General features: G+C 41.6%; 1 protein-coding gene across 3 annotated transcripts in view; it reads left to right on the forward strand.

Moving 5' to 3' along the window:
* Nucleotides 1-15,839, forward strand: part of ralgps2 (Ral GEF with PH domain and SH3 binding motif 2) — a 413,674-nt gene that overhangs the window by 50,601 nt on the left and 347,234 nt on the right. For all 3 annotated transcript variants that reach the window (XM_067990774.1, XM_067990772.1, XM_067990773.1), the window contains exon 3: nucleotides 2,138-2,208. The gene's annotated coding sequence lies outside the window, so the exon portion shown is untranslated. The remainder of the gene's footprint in view (nucleotides 1-2,137; nucleotides 2,209-15,839) is intronic.

Below are 15,839 nucleotides of genomic sequence, written 5' to 3' on the forward strand. Positions count from 1 at the left end.
GCTGTGCACAAAAAGACCACTGTGTTTCCCTACTAACAACTGTGACTATGTTTGAAAGTAATTCACTGTATGTGAAGCACTTTGGGATGTTTGTTTCTGAGACCAGTTAGCCTAACATCTGTTGTGGGGAAAATGCTAGAGTCTATAATTAAGGATAGGGTGACTGAACACCTCGAGAATTTTCAGTTAATCAGGGAGAGTCAGCATGGATTTGTGAAAGATAGGTCGGGCCTGACAAACCTGATTGAATTTTTTGAAGAGGTGGCTGAAGTAGTGGACATGGGAATGTCAATGGATGTTATTTATATGGACTTCCAGAAGACATTTGATAAGGTCCCACATAAGAGACTGTTAGCTAAGATAGAAGCCCATGGAATCGAGGGAAAAGTACGGACTTGGTTCGGAAGTTGGCTGAGCGAAAGGCGACAGAGAGTAGGGATAATAGGTAGGTATTCACATTGGCAGGATGTGACTAGTGGAGTCCCGCAGGGAAGGGATCTGTCTTGGAGCCTCAATTATTCACAATATTTATTAACGACTTAGATAAAGGCCTAGAAAGTCTCATATCTAAGTTTGCCGATGGCACAAAGATTGGTGGCATTGTAAGCAGTGTAGATGAAAACATAAAATTACAAAGGGATATTGATAGATTAGGTGAATGGGCAAAACAATGGCAAATGGAATTCAATGTAGACAAATGTGAGGTCATCCACTTTGGATCAAAAAAGGATAGAACAGGGTACTTTCTAAATGGTAAAAAGTTTAAAAACAGTGGATGTCCAAATGGACTTCGGGATTCAAGTACATCGATCATTGAAGTGTCATGAACAGGTACAGAAAATAATCAAGAAGGCAAATGGAATGCTGGCCTTTATATCTAGAGGACTGGAGTACAAGGGGGCAGAAGTTATGCTGCAGCTATACAAAACCCTGGTTAGATCGCACCTGGAGTACTGTGAGCAGTTCTGGCCACCGCACCTTCGGAAGGACATATTGGCCTTGGAGGGAGTGCAGCGTAGGTTTACTAGAATGATACCCAGACTTCAAGGGTTAAGTTACGAGGAGAGATTACACAAATTGGGCTTGTATTCTCCGGAGTTTTGAAGGTTAAGGGGTGATCTGATCGAAGTTTATAAGATATTAAGGGGAACAGATAGGGTGGATAGAGAGAAACTATTTCCGCTGGTTGGGGATTCTGGGAGTAGGGGGCACAGTCTAAAAATTAGAGCCAGACCTTTCAGGAGCGAGATTAGAAAACATTTCAACACACAAATGGTGGCAGAAGTTTGGAACTCTCTTCCGCAAACAGCAATTGATACCAGCTCAATAGCTAAATTTAAATCTGAGATAGATAGTTTCTTGGCAACCAAAGGTATTAAGGGATATGGGCCAAAGGCAGGTATATGGAGTTAGATCACAGATCAGCCATGATCTTATCAAATGGCGAAGCAGGCTCGAGGGGCTGAATGGCCTACTGCTGTTCCTACGTTCCTGTGAGAGACATGCAAATTCTTTGTTTCATTCATTCTTTGTAGTGGGAGATGGGAGGGTTGGGATTCCTTATCTTGCCTTGCTTAAGGCATGTTAATTTTGCATATTACCTATAATTCAGAGTTTGTAGTCCATGTTAAATAACCTGTCTTCATCTACACTCTGCGTTCTCAACATTCTTAAAAATTGGATCCTATTTGTCCTCAGTTTGTTCACTGAGGGGGGGGAAGAAGTTCAACTGAGTCTTTTCTCATAACTGACAGTCTTGAGTCTTACAATTACCCTGTTCACCTTTATCTAATGCATCAGAGTTGTTTTGAAGATGAGATGCCCAAAACAGCGCACATTTCGATATATGTGGCCCCACTTATCATCTTTACAAGGTTACATATGTTGTTTTGACTTTTTGAGAAGCATCCCATTACGTATTTGTCCTGTTGGTGGCAGCTTCATATTGAATAGACACTTTGAGTGAAGGGTTGATAATTGCACTCAAGTCCTTTTTCTTTATTCCCCTTTGCTAATAGTGGACATTGGTTAAATTGTTGACATTTTCTATTTCCTGTTCCAGTGTGCATAACTTTTCACTTATATCTACATTAAAATCCATCAACCACTTCTCAGCCAATCTGTTTAATTGTTTCAGATCTTTGTGAATGCCGTTCTTCTTTTGAACTGATCACCTGGCTACATACCTTGATGTTGTCAGCCAATTTTGTAAGTACCCTTCTATCTGTTCAAGAATAGTGTGGACAGCAGGGAACCAAAACAAATTGCCATGGAACTCCACTTGTGACTTCCTTTCAATTGCGGATTTTGGCTTTTATCACATTCATGTAATTATTGTCAAGTCAGGTTTTAATTCTGTTAGCTAATTTGGCACAAATTCTATGAATCTTAATCATCTTATTGAGGCTTTCACATGTAACTTTATCAAATGCCCTCGGAAAATCCAAATTGATTATATCCACTGCCCTTGAGCAAATTAATTACTTTTCAAAAGATTGAAGTACATTGGCTGAGCATGACCTGTTGTTCCAAGTCCCATGCTGACTATCATGACATTTATGCTGTTTAGATGAACATGAATCACATCCTGCAAGGTGCTGTTAACCATTCCTCCAACTTCTGATAGTTCTCCTGATCTATAATTCCTAACTTCATGACACCTTTTCTGAATCTTGGCGAACACACTTGCTAATTTTCAGTCTTCAAATACCCTGCTGTATGTATGTATGATGTGGAGCTTAGGAGTTTCGTGTATGTATGTATGCATACACGAAACTCCTAAGTAACTGGACCAGAGATTCACCCATTTCCTTACTTGTATATGATCTTAATATGTGTGCCATCTTGACTAGGTGACCTCCAATGGTTTCACTATTAGATTATATTTTACTTATGTCTTTATGTTTTAGATTCCTGAGTTAAAATGACTGAATCTGGACAATGGTTAATTTTTGTCATGAAAAATTATGTAAAAATTAATTGAGCACCTCTACCATTTCCTGATTCTCTAATATTTCTACATTACTTAACACGTAAAAGATCTTGAATCTTCCATCTATTACATGTATGCTTTTTTAAATAACATGTTTGGACCCTCTTGCTGCAATCCAAATATTGCAATTCTACCACCCTCTTATCTCTTCTCAGTGTTGTTCGTTATCCTCAATTGATCTTTGTCTGGGTCCAGGTCCACACTGCTGCTTTGTTCCTTTGTATTTTTAAAAGATATTTCAGCTTGGCCTTTTATTTTTTTAACCTTATTCAATCACTATTGCCTTGGTATGTTTCTCCACTTTATTGAGGTATACTTTCATTTCATATCCCCTAAAATGATCTTGAAAACCTACTATACTGTTATATTTTCTAGTTTGATTTCCACTTGATCCTCCCTAGAGCTTTTCTGAGAGCTGTAATGACGAGCACAATTTTGACCTTGGCCTCAATTACAATTTCAAATTGAATGACATAATTACTACCAGAACCCAAGTGTTCACCTCCTCAACAGCATAAGAAGTCAAGGATGAGACAAAGCTGTTTGATCCATTGATGTTCATTTGATTAGTACTCCCAACTCACCCAGCCTACTTGTTAAGTTTCTGGGTCATTTTTGCCCCATTACTCTAGATTTTCCAGCTTGTGCATTTTACTCTATTCTCTCAGTTGAGCCTGAGATTCATGTGTCCTCAAATTTATCCTCACTGGGTCTGAAATCACAATAATTTTGGTAGCATGTCCAAGATAATGAACAGAAAGCTTTTCTTCAGATTTTTTGGCTACAGAATTAATCCCATGCTTCCACAGGATTCTTCTTGACTTTGAAACTGGCAGAGTAATACCAACAACAGGCCCTATTATAGGCTATAACTGCCAAATGAATTTACTGAATAATACATGAACAACCGATTAATAATAGTAGTCTATCTATTATATATTAAATTTGGTATGTGGGATGTATGCTTCATTAAGTGCCTACAATACCTTTTACTCTTGAAGATGGCAGGTACAAATTTTCACTGTTAAAGTAGTCATGCTTCCCTGTCATAACCAGTGAAACACATACAATAGCTGCTATTTTATAGTGAGAGCCCGTCACTCTCTGCAATCTGGCTCTGCTTACCCCACAGCCCTGTATCAATGCCAAACTAATCCCACTGTTCTGCTCTCTCTCCATAGCCCTGCAACAATCCCAAACTTATCCCACTGCCTGCTCTCTCTCCATAGCCCTGTATCAATCCTTACTAATCTCTCACCCAACCCCTCTGATTGTCCAGCTTGACCTTGGAAAATTGATTTCCCCCCATGATCAAATTAAAATTTAGTGCAGCAACGTTTACCAATCTGAAGAACTGTCAGTTGGTAGTATCTTGCAAAGACAATGGTAATTTGATAATTTGAAGAGGGTTTTCTCTTAAAATTGAAATGTGATGATAAGAGAAACTCCTACGGTATTTAATTTGGCTCTCTATTTGACTGCTTATTTTGAACTGGTTGTCAACAGCACTTTGCAGGTCGTTGCTTTGTTGCCCTCCTTACCAGATTCTACCACTTATGTTATCTATGGTTTTGATAACCATTTGCTTTATCATCTCTTACCAGTAATGCCATCCCTCTGCCTAATTTAACAAGGAAACTTAGTAGAACATTCTTAGTTCTTCTTTCCCATCTGTTCCACAACTTGCAATAATGTTGAAATTTTCATTAGCTGTCGATACTTCTGATTACATAAGAACATAAGAAATAGGAGCAGGAGTAGGCCAATCGGCCCCTTGAGCATGCTTCGCCATTCAATAAGATCATGGCTGATCTGATCCTAACCTCAAATCTAAATTCATGTCCAATTTCCTGCCCGCTCCCCGTAACCCCTAATTCCCTTTACTAAATATTCTCAAAAAATATTCTAAATACTCCTTTTATTTGTATACAAATTTATAAGCCTATATCCTTCATAGAATCATGGAAAATTTACAGCACAGAAGGAGGCCATTCGGCCCATTATGTCTGCGCCAGCCGAAAATGAGCCACTCAGCATAATCCCACTTTCCAGCACTGTCTGTAGCCTTGTAGGTCACGGCACTTCAGGTGCACATCCAGGTACTTTTTAGATGAGTTGAGGGTTTCTGCCTCTCCCACCCTTTCAGGCAGTGAGTTCCAGACCCCCCTACCACCTTCTGGGTGAAAAGAAATGTCCTTAGTTCCCCTCTAATCCTTCAACCAATCACTTTAAATCTATGCCCCCTGGTTATTGACCTCTCTGCTAAGAGAAATAAGTCCTTCCTATCCACTCTATCTGGGCCCCTCAAAATTTTGTACACCTCAATTAAATTACCGCTAAGCCTGTTTCAAAGACAACACCAGCCTATCCAATCTTTCCTCGTAGCTAAAATTCTCCACTTCTGGCAACATCCTTGTAAATGTCCTCTGCACCCTCTCTAGTGCATTGACATCCTTCCTGTAATGTGGTGACTAGAACTGTACACAGTATTCAAGCTGTGGCCTAACCAGTGTTTTATACAGTTCCAGCATAATCTCCCTGCTCTTATTTCCTATGCCTCAGCTAATAAAGGAAAGTATTCCATATGCCTTCTTAACCACTTTATCGACTTGTCCTGCTACCTTCAGGGATCTGTGGACATGCACTCCAAGGTCCCTTACTTCCTCGACAACTTTCAGTATCCTCCCATTTATTGTGTACTTCCCTGCCAAATGCATTACCTCACACTTCTGCGGATTGAATTCCATTTGTCATTTTTCTGCCCACCTGACCAGTCCATTGTTATCTTCCTGCAGTCTACAGCTTTCCTCCTCATTATCAACCACACGGCCAATTTTTGTATCACCTGCAAACTTCTATATGTTAGTTTTGTCTGATCCTTCTATTTATAATTGCATTTCTGTCTCTTCCCTGAACATGATCTTGTCTTCTGATCAGTCAGACCATTCTCTCTCTGTTCAACTGAGTATTGTCCTGTCTTCCACCAAATCTGCTTTAAATTATTCCCAATTACAGCTAATGTTTTGTCAACAACTTATCTCCCCATCAGATATTGTACTCAACCTCTAATTTGACTCGAGAGTTTCTTGAGTGGCCTCTTGGTAACCAAGGGGGAGAAAAGATAACAACTGATGTATGTGAAAAGATCACACTGCACCAAATGATTCAGACATCGGTCAGGAGACTGGTTTGCCACAGTCAAATAAGAGAATGAGTACTTTTTCACTGAAATCCATAAGAAGTTATTGTGGTGCCTCTTCTGGGCAAAGAACTGAAGGCTTGTCTCAGTGAGCCTGTTACACCTCAGGGTGGGGGAAGGCCCGGGTACAAGTTCTCTTTAAGGGAAAAGATCCTAGATGATTTTCCTCTGTGGAATGATGGCAGTTCCTATTTCTATATTTACTTCTTCCACACAACGAAAACTCCTATCTATGATATGTAATCTCACATTGTTTACAGTAACTTTGAAATACACAAGTTGGCACTTTGGTTTTTGTTTCCTTGGCTGCTATGAGACCATTGTACAAATTCTTGTCATATTACAAAATCCTCAATTTCATTAACCAAGGTGTCTGAAAGTGAACTCTTTTTTACATAGTGAGTCATTTTTCAGCAAACTGCATATGGAGTTTTGAGGAATGGGGTGTCCTACTTAACAGAGACCAGCCCTGAACTAATTATTCAAACTTATCCGCAAGCTGTTGTTTTAAGTGGCATACGCCAAGTCACATGCTTGTTCTCCAATTACAAATTTGCCCATTGGCAATAAGGATACGTTTTCATGTTCGAGTTACTTCTTTAATCTAATTCGTTTATATACTTTCCTGTGTTTTTTTCAGTACGTAATCTTTTAGGCCAAGTTGACGTAACCTTTTAGTTGCCATAATATATAACGCGATAGATGTAAGTTACAGCCTCATCTCGTCTGTACAGGCATTTCAGCTGACTGAATGATTGTGTCAGAAGTACAGCATTCCTCATTGTGTCTCAACATTGATGCAGATGCATCAGAACATTGTTATGCAGTACTTGCTCCATGTAGTAAGTGTTACTTAAAGCCCTATTGTGAATTCCAGACCAGCGCGTTGATGGTCTTAAAGAGGGCATCAGAAACAAATTGACGTGACTTTGTGGTAATGATATTTCTTGAGATATTTAAAAGTACAGCGTTCATCTGAAAATGTTCGGATCTAACTTGTAAATTTTTTTTAATGAAGATCGACATAGACTTAACTTATACCTTTTGATTTTTGTTTTACTGCTGATTCCCGTTATTAACGAACAATTCGGCTATTTGAAGCTTTTACTACAGTCGCAGGCTTTTGCCCATTCCAGTAGAAGCTTTAAAGCTTGCCAAGGAAAATTTGAACTCAAGGTTGCCATTTGTTTAAATCAACTTTCCTCTGTTTTTGTTCAGATTTCTCAATGCAGTCAGCAAAAACCTGATGTCCATCTTTCTTCCATAAATTGTGACTACGATTTTATGCTTATGGTACTTCTTAAATTATTTTTTCAAAAAATATACTTTATTCATAAAATTTGCAACAATACATACAATGCAGTTGTCATATCATATTTCAAACGTAGACGATACAGATTATACAATTTGCAAGATGCATAAAGTACAGTTCAAATATGATTTCAACAATACAATCACACATTGTATATAATTACAGTTCATGACACTCTAGGATGCCTCATTGCATTACAATCAATACAGCTTATTGATTACAGATTAATTACAGGTACATTACAAAAATTTGTATTTTACATTCTGCCCAAGGGGGTTTTTTCCTGATTGCAGCCCCTCGGTATACAATGGCGGGAGAGCTCCAAACAGTAGCCTTTCTCCACAGAATCTTTGCGGCGGCCGCACCCAGCTTCAGTGCGTCCCTGAGCACGTAGTCCTGGACCTTCTGGAATGTGCGAGTCTGCAACACTCGGTTGAGGACTGCTCCTTGCACTGGAAGACCAGCAAGTTTCGGGCACACCAAAGGGCGTCTTTCACCGAGTTGATGGTCTTCCAGCAGCAGTTGATGTCTGTCTTGGTTGCGTCCCTGGGAACAGGCCGTAGAGCACAGAGTCCCGTGTTACGGAACTGCTCAGGATGAACCTAGACAGATACCACTGCATCTCTCTCCAGACCTTCTTTGCAAAGGCACATTCCAGAGGGAGATGGGTGACGGTCTCTTACCCACCGCAGCCTCCTCGGCAACAGCGCGTGGTGGCACTTGGACTCCGGGAGCGCATGAAGGATCTGACGGGAAGGGCCCTTCTCACCACCAGCCAAGCTACATCTTGGTGTTTGTTTTTTTTTTATTCGTTCGTGGGATGTGGGCGTCGCTGGCGAGGCCGGCATTTATTGCCCATCCCTAATTGCCCTTGAGAAGGTGGTGGTGGTGAGCCGCCGCCTTGAACCGCTGCAGTCCGTGTGGTGACGGTTCTCCCACTGTGCTGTTAGGAAGGGAGTTCCAGGATTTTGATCCAGCGACGATGAAGGAACGGCAATATATTTCCAAGTCGGGATGGTGTGTGACTTGGAGGGGAACGTGCAGGTGGTGTTGTTCCCATGTGCCTACTGCTCTTGTCCTTCTAGGTGGCAGAGGTCGTGGGTTTGGGAGGTGCTGTCGAAGAAGCCTTGGCGAGTTGCTGCAGTGCATCCTGTGGATGGTACACACTGCAGCCACTGTGCGCCAGTGGTGAAGGGAGTGAATGTTTAGGGTGGTGGATGGGGTGCCAATCAAGCGGGCTGCTTTATCTTGGATGGAGTCGAGCTTCTTGAGTGTTGTTGGAGCTGCACTCATCCAAGCAAGTGGAGAGTATTCCATCACACTCCTGATGGACATTGAAGTCCCCCACCCAGAGTACATTTTGTGCCCTTGCTACCCTCAGTGCTTCCTCCAAGTGGTGCTCAACATGGAGGAGGACTGATTCATCAGCTGAGGGAGGGCGGTAGGTGGTAATCAGCAGGAGGTTTCCTTTCCCATGTTTGACCTGATGCCATGAGATTTCATGGGGTCCAGAGTCAATGTTGAGGACTCCCAGGGCCACTCCCTGCTGACTGTTTCTCACTGTACTGCCACCTCTGGTGGGTCTGTCCTGCCGGTGGGACAGGACATACCCAGGGATGGTGATGGAAGAGTCTGGGACTTTGGCTGAAAGGTATGATTCTGTGAGTATGGCTATGTCAGGCTGTTGCTTGACTAGTCTGTGGGACAGCTCTCCCATTTTTGGCACAAGTCCCCAGATGTTGTGAGGAGGACTTTGCAGGGTCGACTGGGCTTGGTGTTTTGCCGTTGTTGTGTCCGGTGCCTAGTGGTCCAATACCGGGTGGTCCGTCCGGTTTTATTCTTATTATGACTTTTTTTAAGCGAGATTTTACAACTGAGTAGCTTGCTGGGCCATTTCAGAGGGCAATTAAGAATCAACCACATTGCTGTGGGTCTGGAGTCACATATAGGCCAGACCGGGTAAGGACGGCAGGTTTCCTTCCCTAAAGGACATTAGTGAACCAGATGGGTTTTTACGACAATCCGGTAGTTTCATGGCCACCATTACTGATACTAGTATTTTAATTCCAGATTTTTATTTAATTAATTGAATTTAAATTCACCAACTGCAGTGGCGGGATTTGAACTCATGACCCTGGATTTTTAGTCCAGGCCTTTGGATTACTAGTCCAGTAACATAACCAGTATGCTACCATTGTGAGAGCTCTGGCGAGGAGGCGTTCTGCCGAATGACTTTGACGGCCTGCTCAGGGAACCAACGATAGGATCCACCATCTCCAGGGTCTCGAGGACCTTGCGTGCGGACCACTTGCTGACCGCCTTGTGGTCAAAGGTGTTTTTCTGCACAAACTTTTCTACGAAGGACAGGTGGGGCGGAACGGTCCAACTGAATAGAGCAGAGCATAGCATGGCCAGGCCCATCCTTTGCAACACCAGGGACACATAGAACCTCAGCACGTAGTGACACTTTGTGTTTGTGTACCGAGGGTCTATGTACAGCTTGATGCAGCCGCACATGAAGATGGCCATCAGGATGAGAGCGACGTTGGGCACGTTTTCCCCCCCCTTTCTCTGGAGATTTGTACATCGTGTCCCTGCGGACACGGTCCATTTTTGATCTCCAGATAAAGTGGAAAATGGCTTGGGTGACCGTCATGGTGCAGGAGCGAGGTATGGGCCAGACCTGCGCCACATACAGCAACACCGAGAGCACCTCTCACCTGATGACCAGGTTCTTGCCCACGATCGAGAGGGATCGTCAATCTCACAGTCCCAGTTTCTGCTTCACCTTGCAGTACACTCCTCACAGTTCTTGGTGCACACCCCAGCCCCCCCCAAACCAGATCCCCTGCACCTTCAGATAATCCGACCTGATGGTGAAGGGGACAAAGGATCGGTCGGTCCAGTTCCTAAAGAACATGGCCTCGCTCTTGCTACGATTTACTCTGGCCCCCGAGGCCAGTTCGAACTGGTCGCAGATGCTCATTAAGCTGCGGACTGACAGCTGATCTGAGCAGAAGACGGCAGCGTCATCCATGTACAGGGAGGCCTTGACCTGAGTGCCCCTCTGCCTGGGATTGTCACCCCTCTTATGCCCACATCCCTTCTGATGGACCTGCAAAGGGGTCGATACAACACACGAACAAGACTGAGGAGAGAGGACAGCCATGCCTGACTCCAGATTTGATCGGAAAGCTTTCCGATTCCTACCCGTTGATTGAAACTCAGCTACTGATGTCTATGTGGAGCAGTCAGATCCAATTGCAGATTCCCTTCCCAAACCCCATTTTTGAGAGCACGTCCATCATGTACGTGTGCGATATTCTGTCAAAGGCCTTCTCCTGGTCCAGGCTGATGAGGCAGGTGTTCACCCCTCTCTGTCCTGTACGTAGGCGATCGTATCCCTGAGTAGTGCCAGGCTATCAGAGATCTTCCTGCCAGGTATAGTGCAGGTCTGATCCGAGTGGATCACCACCTCCAGGGCTGACTTGACCCGATTGCCGATGACCTTGGACAGAATTTTGTAGTCCACATTAAGTAGTGAGATGGGGCGCCAATTTTTGATTTCTTCCCTCTCCCCTTTCTGCTTGTAGATGAGGGTGATGATGCCTTTCCTCATGGAGTCCGACATGCTGCCTGCCAGAAGCATACCCCCGTATATTCCAGCAGGTCTGGGCCAACAGATTCTGATAATTTAAGGAAAGTGCATGATGCTGAGTGGCCTACAAGGGGTAAAAGGCTGGACAAGGAGAAATCCAAGAATTGGGTGGAGCTTACATTCCTAGGCCAGACAGAATCAGTGCTCACATCTTAATGATTCAAGGATCAAACAAATGAGCAGCTTGGCTAGCACTGGGAAAACATTCTAGCTAAACAAAAGCTACTGAATACAAGCATTGAGTTCCTAGGCTAATAGTAGTTAAACTCTGTCAACTTGAACAGATAGGCATTCATATTTGTTCAGGAGATTGTGGAGGAGTTTGTAATCTTACAAAATGTTATGGTATTTCAACAAGTGCAAAGATTTGCGTATGTTCTATTATCTCAATTTGTAAATGTTTCAAGGTGTAGAATTTTAAATATCTTAGTGCATGAATATACACAGTCTTTATACAGTATTGAGAGTTTCTGCTGATGTCTGGATAAATTAAATTTAAACACTTCATTCCTTTCTGTTAAACTTTTAATGATGTTTTCAAAATATTTTGTCATTTTGTTTTGCAATGAATTGTAGTGTTTTGGATGTTTAAACTGTAAATTCTGAGATGAAAGAACAACCATGTTGGGAACCTATCAGTCCAGTCTATTCCACATGGTAGTTATGGTAATAGTGAATTTGGAAATAGGATAACAGCAGATGCTGCTGTTTTGTGGCACATTGATCAAATGGCTTTCATTATCGGTCTTGTCAGTGCGGCATGGACTTTTGGGTAAGGGTGACGATAAGTTGACTTTTTGTTTAGATAAGTTAGGTTTATCCATATGGATGAGGTCAGGTGAGCAGAATGACTTCCTTACCTGTACTTAGCTTGTGATCTTTTGATCTCACAACCTTGAGTCATTCAGCCCAGTGTGCATGTGGTTGTCCTTGTGGATGCTTCCATTCTAGTGGGTGCGATTTTGTAAAAAGGAGCTGGTTAACTAGTGTTTCCAGGGGCTGTTGAGGTGCATATCAAACAAAGCAGAATGTTTGATTGGCCAGATTTGAAGATAGTGGATCTGTATTAGTCATTTGATGAATGGAAATGATTATGATGTGTTGCCTGTTGATGTGAGAGAGGTGGCATTGTTATCTCATGTTGAAGACCGAAGACCACTGCAGTTAGACCTGAACGAGTCCAAGTTTCAGCAACATGCATTTTTGTAGATAGTATTTCACACAAATAACTTGGAACTTTGTGTGCATGCTAATAATTCTGCTGTTGAAGGGCAAACATGATGGATGCCATAAGAACAATTCTATAATCCACTTTTATAGTCTTAATGTTGTAGGATGCTGCAGTTGGATGATGGTTTCATTTCCTATTTCTGGGAAATTCATTCCATGTTGTCACAGTTTCTGGACTCAAAAGAACCACCATCTGTCTCAAAGGTCAAGTTGAGACCTCAATCTTGGAAGATATACCTTCTTTGTACTTGATCCTTACAGAGCTGTGTCCCCAATGGATAACCGTTTCCCTATTTACAGTAATTTGCATAATAGATTTAATGTAGCCTTGTGTCATGCAATCAAGCTCTTTAAAATGGCCAATATTACCACACAGACTAGAGGTTTACCGATGTTAACAAATAAATAACACAAAAACCACAAAGATCATCAACTGTTACATGTATATAATTTATATCTAACTATATGTGTGAGAAATAGAGAGATCCCATAATACACCAGTTACCCTTCTTGAGAACTTATTCTTAATGAGATCAAGAGAATTTGTAAATGCAAGGCGCAAAATTATGTTTCTCAATGAGAACTTCATTTGATTTTTCTCTCTTCCAAATCTCTTCATCAGTTTATCCCTGATGCAGGGAATGGACTGAACCTTTCGTTCCGATCAAACAGTAGATTTCAGAAAAACTCTCCTGTTTCTTCATCTGATCAGAAAATGACCGAGGTGACCAAATAACCATCTCAGTCTTCACAAATGAATAATGCAAGGACATTTTGGATTTGGTCAGTTTCACGGTGGAGTTCACAACTGGCCAATAAAGCATAGATCATGAAGAAACTCTAGGAATTGAATAGTGTCAGCTTAGTTCAGTTGGTAACACACTCATTTCTGTGTCAGAAGGTTGTGGCTTCAAGTCCTACTCCAGGATGTCAGTACATAATTTCGGCTGACTTCATTTAGTATTTCAAGTCTGTTTGCATATTTAATACTTCTCGCCTTTTCTCTGATTGCCTTCTTACTGTTAGGGTACTGAAAGAATTTTTCATTGTTGGGTTTTGACTCTGCCCCCATGCTTTTTTTCTAGGTCCCTCTTTGTCTCTCTGATCACTCTTTCAAGTTGTTCATGTTCCTGTATTCATCTTGACGAACCCCTTCCCCTTTCTCCCTGCAGGATTTGTAATCATAATTTTTCCTCTTTATTTCACTTTTAATTTGTTAATCCATTTAGGGTCGTGTTTGTTTAGTCTGAGCTTAGCGTTATTCCTTTAACATTGTTCCACTTGTCCTCTTCTCAATTTGCTTTAGTTGCTCTTTTATTTTGTCGAGTTTAGCCCTTTTAAAGTTATAGGCTTGACTTTTGATCTTTGGTATATCTGAACCCCAGATCATGTTTAACTTGATCATTCTGTGTTCGCTTCCTCCCAGGAGTGCAAAGACTTCGATTTCCTGTATGCTGTCAGGGTCAATAACGTATACCAGGTCAAGATGAGCACCACCTCTTGTGGCTTCCTCGACATGTTGGGTCATGAAGCTGTCATGTATTATATAGACACACATACTGTACCTTAAGATAGTGAATGTTATCTAGATATTCAAAAAATAATAAAGGCTGAACTCAGGAATTATGGATGAGATGGGCAATCATTGGTCATGAGGAAAAAGCTGATGAGCATTTTGCAGTGTTCATTTAGAAGAGCACAGACATCATTAAGAATAGTCTGTGTGAATTTAAAAGCAGTAGGTTGTGCCACACAATGTACTGGAATTCTTTTAGGAGGTAGCTACATTTGGTTGACATTTAGTGACTTTAAGCTTAATTTTTGAGAAGGCACTGGTAAAATTACATTTGGGAAGCATTAGAAGGAAGTTTAAGACATATGTTAAGTAATTGGATACTAAATTGACTTAGCAATAGTTAGCTGGGGGGGGGAGGGGAGGAGAGGTGGGAGGCGGGGCAGAGTCAAGCAGAAGATGGGGAGTTCTCCATTGGGAAGTAAAATTGAAGAGTGAGACAGCAAAGGATCCCTGTAAAATGACACTGCCAGAGAGCTGGGAGCAAATTTGGCCCACGTTTTTTCAGCTGGGGAACGGTATAACTTGTATGGGAACAGGAGTCCCTTGAGCCTGTTCTGCCGTTCAGTAAGATCATGGCTGATCTGTATCCTAACTCCATTTACCCTCTGTTGCTCCACATCCCTTAATGCCCGTGGCTAGTAAAAGTCTATCGGTCTCCGATTTAAAATTATTAATTGAGCTAGCATCTACTGCTTTTTGTGGGAGAGTTGCACTTTTCTACCACCTTATGAGTGAAGAGGTGTTTCCTAAATTCTCTCCTGAATGGCCTGACTCTGATTTTAAGATTAATGTCCCCTTGTCCTAGACTCCCCCACCTAAAGAGAAAAAAAAATTAAAAGACAGAAAAGGAAACTTAAGATGCACAAATAATGTCCAAAATAAAGTTTAACAACTGCTGTGCTTTGATTTCTGTCAATCCCAGTATCTCCTCCTTTCATGGGTGCTTCCTAAGAGCCTGATATGGAGCCTCAGTCACTGTGAACATAGTGGAGAATTAGGTGCAGAGAATTGGATAAATACTAAATTTGTAATGTAAATGCAGGTTGTTCTTTAAAATCTTTTCTTTATTCAAAAGTTCATTTTCCAATAAAGAAAGTGCTTGCATTTATAAGGTCCCAAAGTGCTTCACTGCCAATGAAATACCTTTGAAATGTAGTCACTGTTGTAATGTAGGGAAACATGGCAACCAATTTGCACACAGCAAGGTCCCGCAAACAGCAACAAGATAAATGACTAGATCTTTTTCAGTGATATTATTTGAGGGATATATGCTTGCCAAGTCAGCAGATGAACTCCCTTGCTCTTCTTGGAATAGTGCCATGGGATCTTTTATGTTCACCAGAGTGGGCAGATGGGGCCTCTGTTTAATGTCTCATCTGAAAGACAGCCCTTCAAACATCCAGCATTCTCAGTGTCAGCCTAGATTATGTACTAAAGTCTCTGAAGTGGTGCTTGAACCTATAACCTGACTCTGAGGTGAGAGTGCTACCACTGAGCCACAGCTGACACCGAAGGAGAGCAAGGAATGAGTTTCAAAACAAAAACTTTCAATCAGTAAAATTCTTTAAAACATCAAAACAATTCAGAAGTTCATGTAACATTTTTTGTCCCATTTTTTCTTTATAAATATGTACGTCGGACGTTTTAATGCAAACTGTCCGTGTAAACCTCACACTGTAATTATATCCTCTGGCCAGTGATTGTGCTGTAGTGCCTCCGTTTTGTGTCTCCCAGCTTCTCAGCTGTACAGCAGCAAAATTCAAAACAACTCCACTTCACTGCTTCCAAAATTGCCCTATGTTTTTCTCTTCAGCTATAAATTCAGATAAAATCAAAATATTATGCAAAATATGACCAGAATTTATGTCTTTA

Source organism: Heptranchias perlo, chromosome 9 (genome assembly GCF_035084215.1).
Source record: "Heptranchias perlo isolate sHepPer1 chromosome 9, sHepPer1.hap1, whole genome shotgun sequence".
Taxonomy (NCBI): Eukaryota; Metazoa; Chordata; class Chondrichthyes; order Hexanchiformes; family Hexanchidae; genus Heptranchias; species Heptranchias perlo.